General features: G+C 39.0%; 1 long non-coding RNA gene across 2 annotated transcripts; it reads left to right on the top strand.

Moving 5' to 3' along the window:
* The first annotated feature begins 904 nt into the window (after positions 1-904).
* Positions 905-17,066, top strand: LOC132002016 (uncharacterized). 2 transcript variants are annotated; one of them, XR_009399746.1, is made up of 4 exons: positions 905-1,217; positions 12,411-12,622; positions 13,316-13,496; positions 14,933-17,066. It is a non-coding gene; the product is annotated as an uncharacterized LOC132002016 (long non-coding RNA). The 2 variants fall into 2 exon arrangements; XR_009399747.1 differs by having other exon boundaries at positions 12,368-12,622.
* The last annotated feature ends 1,414 nt before the right edge of the window (positions 17,067-18,480 follow it).

Raw genomic sequence — 18,480 nt, 5'->3', positions numbered from 1 at the left:
AGCACATTACATAGATTCATGAGGAGAAGCTCCATATAGGTCAACAGTAATGATATTTTTGCTGTCTGATGTGAATTGAGCTATATGAATATGAATATTGCCCCACAATGTTCAGAAGCAGATATATGTGAGGGAGAAGTAGGGGAAAGACAAGGGTTTAAATGTGAAAAATCAGTCTCCCAAACAGCAGATATGAAAAATTTTAAGGAGAGTATTTGGCTGTCATCTTTGTTCATCTATGATTTCTGGTTGTTTTATAAAAACATTATTTATCTAACTGAATATTTTATTTTTTTTAAATATTTTATTCATTTGTCAGAGAGAGAGAGAGAGAGCATAAGTAGGGGGAGCCCAGGCAAAGCAGGCAAAGGGAGAAACAGGCTCCCTGCCGAGCAAGGAGTCCAATGTAGGACTCGATTCCGAGACCCTGGGATCATGACTTGAGCCGAAGGCAGATGTGTAATCAACTGAGTCAACCAGGCATCCCTAAACTGAATATTTTAAATGTTTTTTTTAAAGATTTTATTTATTTATTTGACAGACAGAGATCACAAATAGGCAGAGAGACAAGCAGAGAGAGAGGGGGAAGCAGGCTCCCTGCCGAGCAGAGAACCTGATGTGGAACTCACCCCAGGACCCTGGGATCATGAACTGAGCCGAAGGCAGAGGCTTTAACCCACTGAGCCACCCAGGTGCCCCTAAACTGAATATTTTAAAAACAACAAGTAAAACAATTGAAACTTCTCTGACTAAGGTATTATCTAAGAAATCCCTCCTAAGAAATAAGCTGTTGAAATCATTGGAATACATTCTTTATCATGTGTGGCAAGGACACTGAAGTTAGTGGGAAGAGGTGTGTGAAGAAATGTTTGTTTGTGTGAAACTCTTCCAGGATCAGAGTTGGAGGGAAAATAGGCAAGTAGATGGTCTTCGGATTCCGGAAGGCTGAGTAGGGAGAAAATGTGGATTTTCCAAGCCCCTTTCACTCATAGATATTCTGCAGTCCACTAACATCCACATGATGTTCTAGGTGGTTCAGAGCAGCTAGGTTTACTTTCACTTTTGACTCTGGTATCCTCCTTAGTTTTGCTGAGTATGTGACTATTGTATCCAGCTTTGATCCTGTTTCAAGAAGAACCTTGTGCCCCTGTTGACTTTGTTTAACAGAGCCTCAATACCAGTCCTGGATTACTTATCAAAGGACTTCCAAGTAAAAGGTAAGTAAATAAATAAATAAATGAAATGAAAATTTCATCTTCTTTAATCCTTGCTTTGCTGGATCTTTTCTATTACTCAAAGATGAGTAACAGTGAACCTAATTTTGAATGAATCTAACTTTAGCTGTTATAATTTCTAAGAAAGGTTGAAGGCAAGGACTATCTTGTTCATATTTTTGACTCCAGAATTGAGCATAATATCTGACCATAATAGGTGTTCATCAAATATCTGATGAGCAGTAGAATAAAAATAACAAGTTGGGCTGGGTGTCATAAAATGTGAGATGAACTGAATTCCTTGATGAGGTGTTAAAAAAATGAAGATTTGTCTAGAAACAGTTCAGAGGTTGTGGGATGAATGACAGACACTGCAGAAATAACATCTCCTTGGTTTATACTAGCATACTATAAACCTGCTATGTGATAATCAAAACAGTATACCCATACTTCATTTACAAGGGGCTTATAGGATTTAAAAAATGGTAAGAAAGTTAATTTTGGAACATCTGGATGTTTTTGGCTCAGATCATGACCCTAGTATCCTGGGATAGAGTCCTGCATCGGGCTCCTTGCTCAGCAGGGAGCCTGCTTCTCCCTCTCCCTTTGTCTGCTGCTCCTCCTGCGTATGTGCTCATGCTCACTCTCTCTCTCTGTCAAATAAATAGAATCTTAAAAAAAAAAGGAAAGAAAGAAAGAAAGAAACTTAATTTCAAGTAAGTTGTTGCATCACCAAGTCTAACGAGAGACAGAGACCAGTATTTACTTCTGGATTCTGTCTCTCACTACACAATTTTTGGCAAATCTGTCAGCCTTAATATACTATATTTATCTAAAAGGAAAAATAAATATCTTTAACCTTAAGGGTTCTTGCAAGAATCAGTAAGATCATGTTATTAAGACATCTGGACCAGGGCTGGACACAGTAAGGGATTCAATAAAGATTAAGCAGTACTAGAATGCTATTACAGAAGTAAATCCTTGGAGACTGGTTATACCCCATGAGTCATCACTAGCAAGTAAGGCCATGATAAAGAAAGAGTGGTGCCATCTGCTAATGTTAGTCTTCATAGTGAGAAGACACAAAGTGTCTCTTTCCCCACTGGGTCAACATGCAGGATAACTCTGAGTCAGGGGATGACTTGTGGTCTAGTAGCCTCTTCGGAGACTCCTTTATTTACTGGAGCCTCCTTTATTTACTGGAGCCTGGCTCGCATGTATCCAGTGAAAAAACTCAGCAGTGGGCAGTGAATTAGGAAGCATTAAAGAATTTCTACCAGATTCTCAACTATCTCACAAAGACATTAATTTGCATTTTCTTCACTATAAATAAGAGTACATTTTCCTGTTCATCTGCTATTTTGTTTTCCCATGTAATCCCTGTAGATGTCTCTCGAGCAGTCTGTCTTTTTCATCTTGATTTTTGAGAATGTTTTTATATATTTCAGATATGAGTTTTTATTGCTTAGGTGATTGCAAATGTCATCTAGTCTGTGACTGCCTTTTAACACTTTTAAGAGTGCTTTCCACAAAAAATGTATCTAGTTTTGATATAGTCACACTTAATATTTTATTTTATGGAGGTGGTGGTAGGATGTATGTGTGTTCTGTAAGAAATATTTTTCTCATCTAAGATCATGGCTTTATTTATATATGTGAAATAGTATTTCCCCCATTATGATTAAATTGTATTGGAAAAAGTGTACCCACCTCTAAAAAAACACTTTAGATTACCTGAAAATATCAATTCTCAATGAATTAAAGATCTAAAAGTGAAAGGTAAAATAACAAATATTTTAGAAAATAATACAGGTAAATAACACAATGACTCTGGATGACAGAAATTCTTACAGAACACACGCACCACCACAATAATTTACAAATAATAACAGTTTTCTTTGATTATTTTCAATCCTTATACTTTTTTCCTCATTTTACTTGCACACTGGAATGGACAGACCATCCCATACTGTGACATGAGCTTCACTTTGAAGATGTCTTTATTTTGCATTTTTTTTTGAAAAATTTTTACTGGGTAGAGAATTCTGGTTGTACATTCTTTTTCATTCAGTACTTTAGACATGTTATTCCACTTTCTTCCTACTTGCATAGATTTTAGGAAGAAGTCTTCTGACATTAATATTTTTGGTCTTCTGTGGTAGTGCTGTTTTTTTCTCTAGCTGTCTTTAAGATTTTCTCTGAATAATTGGATTTCATGAATTAGATGATGGCGGGCATAGGTGTGCTTTTGCTTGTTATTTATTCTTCATGGGGTTGGTTCTCTAAACCTCTGAATACATTGTTTCTTGTTTTTTATTAATTTTGGGAAAATTACATATTCCTTTCTTATCCTCTTCTTCTTTTGCTATTCCAATTACATGTATATTAACATTCTATGATAACATTGATAACATTCTATGGGATGTCCTTTGAGTATCTCTAAGAGACAGTCTTCCCTCCCATACTCCCCTTCAAGTTTTTTTAAAGATTTATTTAATTTTTTTTGGAGAGAGAGAGAGAGCAAGAACAGGGGGAGGGGCAGCAGGAGAGGGAGAGAAAAATCCTTAAGCAGACTCCCCTCTGAGCATAGAGCCTGATAATGGGGACTAATCCCAGGATTCTGATGTCATGACCTGAGCTGAAATCCAGAGTCAGTCACTCAACTGGCCGAGCCACCCGAGCCCCTCCCTTTCCAATTTTAAAGTCTCCCCACTTTATGTGAATTCTCTAATACCAAAGAAACTGTAGAAAGGAAATACTGAGCCAGGAATAACGTTTTTCTCTTTATAAATGGGACTTTAGAGTGAGTCTAACAGTGAGATGTGAAACCTAAAGTCAAAAATTTGGACTATCTTTTTAATAACCTACATATAATTTAAATGGACCAGCCCTTACAAGTACTGCAAACGTGTAAAGGTGGTACTTCTTGAGGTGTGGCCCCAAAGCAGGCCACTCACATATGTTTTCACACCAAAACAGATGTGGTGGGACATGGACAGGCTACACCAGCTGACTGTTGTGAAGGTATTTTCTAATTGAGTCTCTGGGACAAGGACAAGATGCTTCTTCACATCAGGCCCATTTATAAGTCACTGAACTGTTGAAACCAGGGCAGTGTCTATGAAGGGTTTTCGCTGCCGGCGTGACAAATCGACCAGGAAATGTGAGGGTTAAGAGGATGGTGAAAAGAAATTAAGAGACAAAGAGATGGGGGCAGGAGGGACACTGAGGATGATGTCCAACAGTGTCAATTTTATTCCACATCTTACAAGCATTTATAAGGCAGACCACAATAGGAGGAGTAATACATCAGTATCTAGTCAGATGACTGCAAGTTTCTATAACAAGTTTACATTAACTACAAGCAAACCTTGTGATGCCAGGTAGTCTCGGCTAATGCCATTAGCAAGACAATCAACCAGGGAGTAGGTTATGGGAAGTACAGGAACAACAAGGACCAACTCAGAATTCATGACCCTGACCACATTGTTCCCTTCTGTAGGGAGAGGGTGTGGGAAGTCACGTAGGCGAGCACAGATCACATAGCATGGACCTTTCTCAGTGTGCTCAACTTTCCCGTCCTTAACCTTGTCAAGGTGTCCAGACTTTGAAGGAGACACAAGTCAGGGCCTGGTTTGGTCCTCGACTCCAACCGTGCTGTGGCCTCCAACAAAGGGTACTCCTGGAAGAAAGAATGACCAGGTGCCTAGAGCTGGGCTCCAGGAAGGGCTTGTGGCCATCATCAGTGATGTGGCACAAGGCTTAGTCTACCTCAGTTAAGAGTGGATGCACCCTTAAAGGCACCACGGGTTTTAAGAGACTAGAGAAGGGGCACAATGAGCCTGTCAGGGCCTCTCGTCACAGAAAGTGGCATGAGGGAAACTGGATTTTTATACGTTCATATGGAATTCTAGCATTCCAGTACCTAGGAGGTCTTACCAGAGGCTCATCTTCCACTATTCAACTTATAAATTAAAAACCTCTGTAATTTCAGTTTTCCTTTTAATTTGAAACTCCAAGTTCCAGGTACGGGAAGAACAGGGGGTGTACTCTGTCTCTTTAGTGAAGTAATCTTATTTCAGCTTGTCAGCAAAGCCATATATTTACACAGCCAATCCACCAAGCAATTTCCATGCCTTACATTTTGTGTAATTCTGAAAGCCTAGCTTTTTATTCTGTTTCTATGCCTAGCAATATCCAAGGTACTGTTTAGTTTTGCTTTGTTTTTACTGTTTTTCACAGCAGGCTTCTCCAATTTTAGGATTCCCAGGTCTATAAATCTTATCTCCAAAGGGCCATTATTCCTTTGTACCTATACTTCTTTTGGTTGAAAAACTGCACTCAACAGAATTCTAAACCAAAACCGCCTCAAGTTTGTGCTTGTCTGGAAGATCCAGCACACCTGCAGCTTTTTTGCTTTCTACCAAGCTTTGTGCACGAGATATTAAAATGAGACTCCTCCTGCTCGAGAGTTTCTACTAGGCCCCAAAGCAGAGTACACTTTGTGCCAAATAAGGACACGTTCAAAAACAAGATGACAGATCATTTTATCTGGAGTTAGCAAAATATGAAGAAATTTCATTTCAGTTAAATCAAGCCTCATTAACCTCCTTTAGTTTACAAAATCATGTTAATAATTCTTCATTTACTAGTATTATACTTTTGTGACTCAGACTTACAGAATATATTCTTAAAATATTTTTTTTCTTGCAACATTTCCCAACATGGAAGCAGGGTGAAAGACTTTGAATGTATTTTTCAATAATAACAACAACAATAAGTTAAAAATAATATTAAAAGTAAGTTAATGGTAAATGTTAAAATATGATTAAAATAACAATAATAAAACATTGATTGAAAGGTTAAAAGGACTAACTAGCCTTATATTCTTTATCTCTAGAGTCATATTTTTGTATTATAGTGTCATGGAACAAAATAAAAAGCAAAAATGAAAGGAAGAGTCAGCTAAGGGGCTATTTTGATCCAGTTGGTGAGGAAGGACCCTTCTCTGGGGCTTGGGGCAGTGCCCAATCCTCATTCTGTACCAATCTCTGCATCTCAGTAGGTACATGGTCACTATACTTAGCCCAGTGTAGATTCAAGTCTAGAAATTGCTCCATTTGGTTTCAGGTCTTTTTAAAAAGCTGTATCTGACATCATTGCGTACTTTTGGAGCTATGATGGAATTTTCAGCTCTGAATCTTATATGTTTCTATTTTATAAGATGAGCTCGTGGCAACTCAGGTAGAGGTCATATTTTCCTAGATGCTCTTGCACTAGAAAAAGGAAGGAAAAACTAAACTCAAAGCTAGCAGAAGGAAACCTGTAAGAAGAATTAGAAATAAATGAAATAGAGAATAGAACAACCATGGAGAAAATCAATTACCATCCTTCCCTTCTCCTTCACTAATAGAATACCTGCTTGTTTGCTATATATGTGTGTTCCCAGGATGCTCACAGCAATTTCAGCTTCCCCTGTGGTTCAATATGATAATGCAATTACTTAAGATGTATTGTTTTTAAGTAGAAGTGATGAGTTCTTAAAGGAGGGACCTATCCTTCTTTCCCTTCTCCAATCTGTTCTTACTAGAGATATGATGGTATACTTGCTTAGATGGCTAAGCATATGATAGGAGAGTCCTGGACCCCAATCTTGGGAAACACTTATCTAACCTGACAGTTATGGACTACTGATCCTAGAATTTACATAACACAGTAACATCTTTAATATATTTAGTAGCATATTTGTTTATGAAGCTTTTCTTTTTTTTTTTTTTCTGTTTCTCACAGCAAAACCTGATTCTAACTGATATGGTTACTCTAGTCTTACTTTGAGGGTGGAAGCCATGGTTCATAAATGATTTTGTCCCAGGAAACAAGTGGTTTCAGGTACATGATAGATGCTCATTCAATATATTTCAATAAGTAAAAACACAGTATTGATAGGACTGGATACCAAGGAATGAAAACACGACATATACCATTCAAAAAATACTAGGTGATCTGGAGCTCTTGATGAGACAGGGAAAGAGCTGGTCATGCAGGGAAAGAGCCTGGAATTGAAATTGCTGATGTATGGGATAAGAAGTATGAGGAACCCATCTCATCTTACTAAATTCATTAGACAATGCATTATTGGTATAGGAAAGCAATAGAAAGCCCCTGTATACGAAGTACATGGAGTAATCAGTGTTGCTGAGAAAGATGATTCTGCAGGATAAGTGGCTACAAAGCATGGCATAATGAAACAGACTTCACTGGTTTCAAATCCTGGCTCTGCCACTTATTCATATGTAAATCTGACCAAATTTCTCAGTCTTTCTGAACTCCACTTACTACATATGCAAAATGGGCATAATAAGCCCAAACTTGCAAGGTTCTTACAAGCACAAGTAGGTCAGGTTCTGTGGATGCACTTGTTACAGAGCTCAGTGCAAGGCAGATTCTCAATACATGATAAGCATTGCTTGAGTTTTATTTTTATTATGGAAATAAAACTTGGAGGGCTGACAATATCTGCTGTTTCTTCACTACCATCATCTGAGGTTATTGTGTGGGAAACTCTCTGTGGTCTGCTAATGCCATCCTCCATTTTATATCACAGAAAAATACAAAGGTCCCCAGCCCCAGGCTGATGCACACAAATTTTGATTAATCCTGAGGCAGAAAATCAACTTGTGATCTTATTTCTACAGAGAGCTTTGGGGTTTGCAGTTTGCCGTGGTATCTATATCCATCATTTTTGGTGGAAAACAAGAATAAGTAGCTGCTCATTCACAGTTCATGAAACGGAAAGCCTTAAAGATTCTTTACAAGATTTCTCAACTTGGCAGTGGTTGTGGCTAGCACTGGGTTGCATCATACAGGCCAATCTTACTTGATGTACTAATGTCTTGGAAGAGAAAACCTTGGTGAGTGAAGTTCTGTGGCAGAAGCTGTTTGCTTAATTCCAAGTGAATCTCTGTTTCTCACCACTCCTCCAGAGTGAAGGGAGATTCCAGATTTCTTACGAAACACATCTAATTCTAATTCTCACCTGCAAAATTGCAACCCAAACTTTTTCTGTTCCAAATTTCTACTCCAGCTGTTCTGCTTCCTGTAAAAGAAAATTCCCTCATACTGGTGTTCTCAAAGCCATCTTTTCTGACCCGTCATGCATGGAGCTCTTGCAATTATGTCTCCCATATCATATTTTGTTTGCTCTACTGGAGTATTCTTATTAACTAATCAATGTGCTTCAATAACTATTATCTTAAAAATTCTCCCTGGACTCTATATCTCATTATGACTATCACCCCATATTGTGTTTTTACTCCTCTTCATGCAAAAATATATAGTCTCAATTTCCTTTTCTAACCTCTGTCTTCAATGAATTCTTCTCTGTTTTTTTTTTTTTTTAAAGATTTTATTTATTTATTTGACAGACAGAGATCACAAGTAAGCAGAGAGGGAGGCAGAGAGAGAGGAGGAAACAGGCTCCCTGCCGAGCAGAGAGCCCGATGCGGGACTCGATCCCAGGACCCTGAGATCATGACCTGAGCCAAAGGCAGAGGCTTAACCCACTGAGCCACCCAGGTGCCCCTCTTCTCTGGTTTTAACCCAACACTTCACTGAATGCTTTTTACCAATGACCTCCATTTTCTCTGAGTCAGTTGGTGTCTCTTTGCATCTATCTTACTCCCCTTCTTCTCCCTGCTCCCCCTGAAATTCTTTCCTTCCTTGCCTTCCAAGTCACCACACTACTCTGGCTTTCCTCCTATCCCTGTGTTTAGCTCCATTCAGTCTTCCTACCAGACTCTGATTTTCATCTGGTCATCTGAATTGTAGGTCTCTCCAGGATGTGGATTCTTTTCTCTCCTCCATTTATCCCCTCTCAAAATGACCTCATCCAGTCTCTGGACTTTCAATGTCATTTTTATTCTGATACCTCTCAAATTGATATTTCTTGCCTTGATATCTCTTCTGAAATTCACATGCATAGATCAAATAACAACCCAATTTCTTCACTTTTTTGCAAGCTGTCCATTTCAAGTTATCATGTTCACAATATAAGCCTTGATCACTCCTAAACCCAAATGAAATCAAGTAAGACAAAGCAAAATTAAAGCATATTTCTTGCTTTCTCATTCATCTTCTCAATAGTGTGCCACCAGCCTGAGGGTTAAAGCCCTAAACCCTATATCCCTCGCTTAGTTTATTTCCCACACCCAATACATCAGTCCTCTCGTTTTTATTTTACCATCCTAGGCTGGGTCACCCTCCTCTTTTGCCTGAAATACTTGTTTTTGTCACCCAGTGTCCTTCTTGGTTTCACTTTGACCCTCTCTAATAAATTCTCTTCAAAACAACCAGAGTGATCTTTAATTCAGTTGCTTTTAATACCCTCCTTAAGCTTGCATTATAACATAAGATCCATACTCCTCAAAAGCACACCATGACCCAGTCTTTCTTATTTCTCCAAGCTCATCTATTATATTTTCTCTGCCATGGTCACACCATAGCCACCCTAGCCTCCTTTTTAGCTTGCAAACTGCAATTCCTTTCCTATCTCCAGGTTTTTGCATGCATGGTTCCCTCTACCTACAATGCTTGCTGCTCCCTCACCCGGTGGCTCCTTTTTTTTTCTTTTTTTTTTCAAGGCTGTGCATAAATGTCAGTTCTCAAAGAGGTCTTCCTTGTCCATCCTGCCTCAGGTTGCCCCTCCATGTGAACTTAACACAATATGAACATATTTACTTATAACTTTATTTATTCTTTTTCTTCTTCTTCTATTAACCTTAAAATCTATAGAGGAAGAAATCCTACCTTTGCTGATTCTTTGCTGCCAATTTCCAGCAACAAGGACAGTATGTAGAACATAGTAGGCACACAATAATTCCTTCCTTACCTGAATTTTAAAAACAAAAAGGCAAATCAGATTATTTATCTATGAACTCACTGGCTCTACCTAGCTTTCATGAAAATTCTAATTAGACCAAAGTATCTTGGTGTTGCAGAATAGCTTATAGACTAGCATATCCAGATCCTACAAAGTCAATGAGTCAGGTTTAATGTAGAGCATTCTGATGCTGGGCATGTACAAAATGTCATAAGAAAAAAAGGACACCTTACTTAATTTCAAAGGCAGAAAATGACAACATAGTATCAACCACCCATCCCCACTTCTACCTGATTCTTTGCAGGGATCTCAGAAATTGTGTTCCCCTTCAGCACAGGAAAAATAGGTGGGAATGCATGTGAGGTTAATGTTCCTCTTAGAAAATATTTCAACTGCTGCTGAGATCCCTTGAATTAGCTATGATTCATGGCATCTTCAAAACAAGCAAGAAGTGAGATGCAGTCACAAACTTTTTTTAAGATTTTATTTATTTATCTGACAGACAGAGATCATAAAAAGGCATGCAGAGATGGGGAGGGGGGAGGAGGAGGCTCCCCGCCAATCAGAGAGCTCGATTCAGGGCTTGATCCCAGAACCCTGGGATCATGACCTGAGCCAAAGGCAGAGACTTTAACCCACTGAGCCACCCAGGTGCCCCTAATGAAGGCTTCTAAAAGAATGTTTTGTTATGTTTTACCCATTCCTTTCTCCCAATACTTCTTCCATTAAGACCAAATTATGCCTGCCTGGCCATAGTTGGTTATACATTAGCAGTCTTAGCACTTCTCAGCTATATGACTCCAAAGGGCATCGTCTATTTTAGTCACTACTGTATCTTCTTAGCCTTGAACATAACCCCAATGCCGGGCACATAATAGGCACTTAATGATTATTGAATAAGTTATCTGTCTATTCCTCAGACTATTTTAAGGTCTTGACCTAATTACAATGCCGTCAACTAGCTTAATTTCTTTAGGGAGTTATGATCATTGAAAATCAAAAATCAAATCAAACCCATAATGAAATATCACCTCATATCTGTCAGAATGGCTAAAATCAAAAACACAAGAAATAAGTGTTGGTGAGGATGTAGAGAAAAGTGAACCCTCATGGATCACTGGTGGGAATGCAAGCTAGTGAAGCCACTGTGGAAAAAGGGATGAAGTTTCCTCAAAAAATTAAAAATAGAATTATCAGATGATCTAGTGCTTCCACTACTGGGTATTTATTCAAAGAAAGTGAAAACACTAATTTGAAAAGATGCATGCACCCCTATGTTTACTGCAGCATTATTTACAATAGCCAAGATATGGAAGCAACCCAAGTGTCCACTGATAGATAAATGGATAAAGAAAATCTGGTGAATGGGATATTACTTGGCCATAAAAAAAAGAATGAGATCTTGCCATTTGCAACCACATAGATGGACCTAGAGGGTATAATACTAAGTAAAACAAGTCAGTCAGAGAAAGACAAATACTATGTGATTTCATTCCTATGTGTAATTTAAGGAACAAAACAAATGAACAAATTAGGAAGAAACAAACAAAATCCCCAGACTCTTAAATATAGAGAACAAATGTGGTTGCAAGAAGAGAGGTGGGGGGGCTGGTGAAATAGGTGAAGGAGATTAGGAATACAATTCCTGTAATGAGCACTAGTAATGTATAGGACTGTTGAATCATTACATTCTACGTTTGAAACTAATAGACACTGTACGTTAATTAGACTTGAATTAAATTTTTTTTCTAAATTCCTCTCCAGTGATATGTCACTCACATGAGTTTAATTTGCCATCTGTACAAATATGTTAAAGAAGTTCTGAGTTTAGAAGACTCCAAAGATTGAAAATTCCCACTAATAAAAAGCTTTAGCTGCCTTATCCCAAGAGTGTGCTTAATGTAACTGCTTTCTCTCTTCCTCAGGTTAGAATCCTAAAGCTAAAAATTCCAACATACCCAGGGAATGTAAAGGCCCCATCAAATGTTAAAAGGTTTTCTTTCCCCAAACAGAGTTGTTTTGTCTTTGAGTAGCCAAAACATGAAAAGGACCTCCTGAATTCCAGTAACAATCAAATAGTTTCTGTTCTTATATCTGTACCCATTCAAGGGTTAGGGCTAGAACCCTTGGGAAAGAACTCAAGGTCACTGAGAATAGTGAGTCTCCTTGTCCAAAATCATATTTCTCTGTGGCCTGATATGTGCTAATTATGTGTTCTTCAATAGTTTTGTATCATTTTATATATACATGTGTACTTATAAATATTCATACCCAGAGAGAAATGTGTATGTGTGACCTATGTGGATGCCATCAATCAGGGAACAGTGTCTTGCTTGGAGAACGCAGTAACGACACTGAGCCAGTGTGAGATCTCAGTGCCCAAGCAGAAGGCAGCTGACCACTACAGCGAGCAGACGGCATGCTCCAGGAGGTGCTGGATGTCCATGCAGACTGTAAGAGGGAAGCCATTGCAGTGTTCATGGAGCACTCTTCCAAAGATGACCAACAGGAGTTCCAGAAGAAGATTGCGGTACTTTTTCTTAGTATTCAACCTTCCTCATTCTTGTCCTTCTAAAATTATGCTTGAAGTTTTACATATTCAATCTATAGCTCATCTCCTACTTAGGGTAAAGTAGTATGGATCCACACGATAGAGAGAATTCTAGAGGACTCTATTTCCATCTTTCCCCTCAAAGCCTGAGAAATTTATTTAGGATTTTTGTGATCTCTCAAGCAAAATCAGCAATAATTTCTCCTTTAGTGAACTATGGCATGGTTTCAAAACTCTCCCAAGTCACTCCTGAGCTAGAAGCTCTCTATGTACAGTCACTCTGATTCGCAGACACTTAATTTCCTGGGACAGACTCTCTAAGCAGGTTGTTCATTATATTTATTTTTGTTTCAGTTGTGTCATTTTATTATTGCAGGTAGAATCACAGGATCCTACAGCTTCTAGGAACTATAGAGAATAGATCATGCAACTTCAACATTTCATAGATGAAGAACCTGAGAAACCCAGGGAGGTTTGGAAGCTTTAGGAAGGTCTTGCAAGTTTTCAGAGTTGGCAGTAGATCTCTTGGTTCTAGTTGCATTGCTTATGCTGTTTCACTAAGATGCTTTTCTTAAAAGAACTGCAGTTAGACCACCCATCTAGTAGATTCTTGGGAATTTGATCTCCTCTGCTCCTTTCTTGTGGTGACATCCCTGTGCATTTCCCTTGCAGAAAATCAGAAAGGATAAGGAAGAGGATTTCTTGCTGTAGAACAAAGAGGCCTCTGTTAAATACTGCCAAGCTAAACTTGATCAGCTTTCAAAGGCCCGAACAGAAGGCATTTCAGCAGAAACCTTCTCTGTTCCTGAAGGGCTCAAGCTCTACAGCCAAGACTGACTGGAACTATTTGCAGGTACCCAGGAAAGGAATGAGGGAAGGAAGAAGGGGAGCATGGGAACCCTACAGAATAGAGTCACAGGGGTCTCCAGATAATCTGAGAGCACAACACCAGTTGTGGGTGATAAGACAGCATGGGGATGTCATGATAGCTTTACCTTTTAAGGCCCACTATTTGCTATTTACTCCTGAGGAAAGTAGAAATGCCTATTCCCAAATAAACAGTATGGATTTCTGAAATCCACGAGAGACAGAACAGAAATTATTTATTTCTTTACCCAACAATATGACAGTCATTGTGCCAAGGGCTGAGGATCTATGATGTAGTTAGAATCCTTGCACTCAAGGCTGATCAAAGTGAGAGAGTCAAATAAATAGACAACTGGACAGAGAGGGATAATATTTATTCCTGGACTGTGCTGGTGGTAGTAATAAACAAAACGATCATACACCACCGTAAACTAAACTGTTACTGCCTACAGTCATAGTGTTAAGCTCTTTCTCTAGATATTTTAACCTAACCCTCCGGAAAATGTTAGGAAGCATCAACTATTATTACCCACATTTTCTAGATATGAACTAAAAAGCATAGGCAGGTTACAGAATTTGCCAAAAGCTACACATCTAGCAGGTAGCAAGGGAGAACATCAGCATGGATTAGAATCTACATCTTATACTGGGCATATGATCTAGGAAAATATACCCAGAGAGGAGGGGGATGTAAATTTTGAAGTATTTGTACCTGTTTCCCAGGTTGAGATGCTACCCAAAGGGAAGAGCCGTAGCTAAACATACAAATACATGAAAGCACCAGAGACTGTGGGTTTGTACACCTGCATGGCATTCTGACTGGCTGAAGCCTGAGTGCGGGGAGGGAAGGAGACTGGATTCTTGTCCTTCTAATAAGGCAAGTTGGACACTTAGTAGGGGGCTCAAGGAGCATTTTAAGTAGAAAGTAAAAATGATCTAGATGGCCTTGTGTGTATAGAACAAATCACCTGAAAGGACATCTAGGTCCTTTGTTCCTTCTTGATTCCTCAGGCAAATGAGGTCCTTCAGGGCTTTTTGGAGTCATAGGCGGCAATAAAGAAATCCATCCTGTAGACAGATAAAGCTCTCACCTCTGGGAACAAGGCCATAGCAGGCAAGAGCAGGGCTCTGTTCTTGGGTGGGTTAGATCCTGCAGTGTCCAGAGGGGGCAAAGAACTTTCCAGAATGATGAGCTTCCCCTTCTTTTGTGGAATGCATACTCTTTTAAACCTGAAACTCACCAGCAGAGATGTAGCTGTATGTCAGCTGGATGGTCAGGGCCTTTCCCATCATATTTGCAGACTTGCTCTTGAAGATGGGGCTACCCTCTCTTTCAAATCTGATTTGGTCTCTGATTTCAAGAGGGTAAAGCTCAGGCCTGACCTTTGACTTTCTTCTCTTTCTCAAATCTGCATGGGGCAGTGGAGCAAGGCAGGAAGAAGGTGACTGAGAAGGAACAGGCATGGCTGAGACAAAAAATGGGAGCAGCAACAGCAGATGGAGGCTCCAGAAAGGAACCTCAAGGAAAACAACGTCCAACTAAGCAAGAAGCTGGAGAGAGAAACAGACAATGATCTGCGAGTGCGGACAAGGATACTGGAGCACCAGAACAATCAATGCAAACCTGGCAGGGACCGCAGTTCCTGGGAACCACCACCCTGGCACATCAGGAAGGAATGGATGAAAGCTAAAGCAAAATGGCAAAGAGAAGCATTACTGCCATTCATTGCATTTGATCCACTGAAAGTATTGAATCCTGGCTTTTCATGAGGTCTTTGAGTTGTGCTCTGCACTGAGGCCCTGGGGATGACCTTGGCCCTTCCAAGTCCCTGGAGAAGATAAATAACCTCTCCAAGGTGCCATACTGGTGGGATTCTGGAATGGTCTCATGGAACCCAAATTAAACAGGGTTTCATGGATTATCAAGTAGATAATCCAACCAGGTGTTTTTTTTTGTTTTGTTTTTTGTTTTTTAAGACAGAAAGAGAGAGCAGGAAAGTAGAGGTGTTGTGGCAGGGTGCAGAAGAGGGGGAAAGAGAGAATCTTAAGCAGTTCCATGCCCAGCATGGAGTCCAACGTGGGGCTTGAACTCACAACCCTGAGATCATGAACCTGAGTTGAAATCAGAGTCTGAGTCTGACGTTCAACTGATGGAGTTATCCAGGCACCCCAACCAGGTGTTTTTAATATAAGCAGCAACAGGGTGCTTTACCAAGATCACTGTCAATTATCAGAACCCCTTTTACCACCAAGATACTCACATGGATCCATGATGACTTAAAAGTATCAGATATGTCCAGGCTTAGAAATACAGGGGGAGCTGCTACCTTCAAAACTTGCTGCACAACTTGACTAAGTCACTGCATGGCTCCAGGGGAATTCTCTCTTTTCCGATTTAGAAGTATTCATTTCAGACATTGGCAAACCTTAGCCTACAAGCCAAATCTGCCTGTTTTTCGAAATAAAGTTTTATTGAAACAGTACCACACTTACTCAATTACGTACTATCTGTGGCTCCTTTAATGCCACAACAGCACACTTGAGTAGTTGCAACAAATACTCTATGTCTCACAAAACCTAAAATATTTCCTTTGCAACCCTTTACAGAAAAAGTTTGCCAACTGCTTGTTTAGGAGATGAACCAAATTTGCAATAGAGGTAAAAAAAAAAAAAAAAAACCTTGAAACTTATCAAGAATGCTTCTGAAATCACAAAATAAGAAAATAATATATAAACATATTTCAAGTCAATTCTCCCCTAATAGATTTATAAATGTAATGTGTTCTGGGATTTAAAAAAAAAAAATGTTTTCATGACGATAGGTAGGCTACTACCTTTATAGAAGTCTAAATGGAAATGCTTACACTGCTTTAAGAAATTGTCAGGGTAATACAGAAGAAGTGTAACAAAAAAGAACAGTATTTGCTCTGTATGAAAACCTCTTCTACAGCTGCAGTAATTAGACCAGTGTAGCACCAGGTCCTAACAAGACAGACAAAGCTGTAGAATACAGTCCAGAGATAGAAACAAATACTTTTAGGAACTGTTTATCGGAAAGGCTTTCAAGTCTGTGGGAAATAACAAACTGTCCAATAAATTGTCAAGGCAACTTGCTAACAACTTAGAGAACACAGAGATCAGATAGCAAAGTAAATTCCAGATGTACTATAGATTTAAACATGAAGATTGAAACCATAAAATTTGGAGATCCAAAATCTTTTTTAAAAATCTTAAAACGTGGAGTTCTTTCTAAGCATGACATAAAACCCAGAAGATAGAGACATATACAAAAGTACATAAAACTGGGGCGCCTGGGTGGCTCAGTGGGTTAAGCCACTGCCTTCGGCTCAGGTCATGATCTCAGGGTCCTGGGATTGAGTCCCGCATCGGGCTCTCTGCTCAGCAGGGAGCCTGCTTCCCTTCCTCTCTCTCTGCCTGCCTCTCTGACTACTTGTGATCTCTCTGTGTCAAATAAATAAATAAAATCTTAAAAAAAAAATTGTTTAAAAAAAAAAAAAGTACATAAAACTGAAATAAATCTTTTTTTTTTAATATTTATTTTTTATAAACATATATTTTTATCCCCAGGGGTACAGGTCTGTGAATCACCAGGTTTACACACTTCACAGCACTCACCAAAGCACATACCCTCCCCAATGTCCATAATCCCACCCCCTTCCCCCCAGCAACCCTCAGTTTGTTTTGTGAGATTAAGAGTCACTTATGGTTTGTCTCCCTCCCAATCCCATCTTGTTTCATTTATTCTTCTCCTACCCACTTAAGCCCCCATGTTGCATCACCACTTCCTCAAAAGTCACTTATTTGTGGAGCTTGTGGAGCATAACAAATAGTATGGAGGACATGGGGAGATAGAGAGGAGAAGGGAGTTGGGGGAAATTGGAAGAGGAGGTGAACCATGAGAGATATGGACTCTGAAAAACAATCTGAGGGTTTTGAAGGGGCGGGGGGTAGAAGGTTGGGTAAACCAGGTGGTGGGTATTAGAGAGGGCACGGATTGCATGGAGCACTGGGTGTGGTGCAAAAACACTGAATACTGTTATGCTGAAAAGAAATTAAAAAAAAAGAATACAAAAAAAAGGTCAAAAGACAAACAGCACTCTGAAAATATATTTTCAACTGGTATGTTTCTATGCTACAATATAAAAGAAATAAAACTCAGCATGTGAGTAGTTAATAGAAAATAAAACAAACAGAAAAATACATGATATTCAGCTTTACTCACAATTACAGAAGTGAAACTGAAACCACTGGCTATAATCTTTCACTTCTCAGGAAAAGAGTCTCTCTCACATGGGAATGCAAACTGTATCACTTCTATTGAGAGGCTGTCCTAATATTTCTTATATTTTAATGCAGTTGTGCCTTGATATAGCATATTCATTTTTAGAAAAATACATGTGCAAAGTTACATACACACACAAACACAAATGAGATCCACTGTGGCACTGCTCTTAATGGAAAGACCGGTAATACAAACGTAAATTTTTATAAATATAAGTGGTAGTATAAAGTAATACATATATGGAGTAGAATTCTGCGTGGTTGTTAAATAATCTGACAACAGGGTTTACATACACTAACATAGAGCAATCTTCAAACTATACTTTAAGGCGAAAAAAATGAGATGCAATATCATATATACAGATAGTATGGTTTCTATGGAAAAAAACTCATGAGAAATAGTAACAGTGGTTCCTTCTGGGGAGAACTGCATGGGATTAAGAATGAGAGGAAAACATAAATTTTGTAAAGGAAGCTTACATTACCTATTCATAAACAAGAAAAGAAAAGTATACTGTAATACTACTTCTAAAAACTAATAGGAATGTGAAATTGACCACTAATGATAACTTGCTCATTGCTCCTACAAGTCACATCAGGCAATCCAATGAGGGGCTTCAGGCTAAGAATCACAGTAGTGGAAGACACCAACATTGCATCCTAATCTT

Source organism: Mustela nigripes, chromosome 14 (genome assembly GCF_022355385.1).
Source record: "Mustela nigripes isolate SB6536 chromosome 14, MUSNIG.SB6536, whole genome shotgun sequence".
Classification (NCBI taxonomy): domain Eukaryota; kingdom Metazoa; phylum Chordata; class Mammalia; order Carnivora; family Mustelidae; genus Mustela; species Mustela nigripes.
The sequence above is the reverse complement of the archived record's forward strand: the minus strand, read 5'-3'. Positions and strand labels throughout refer to the sequence as shown.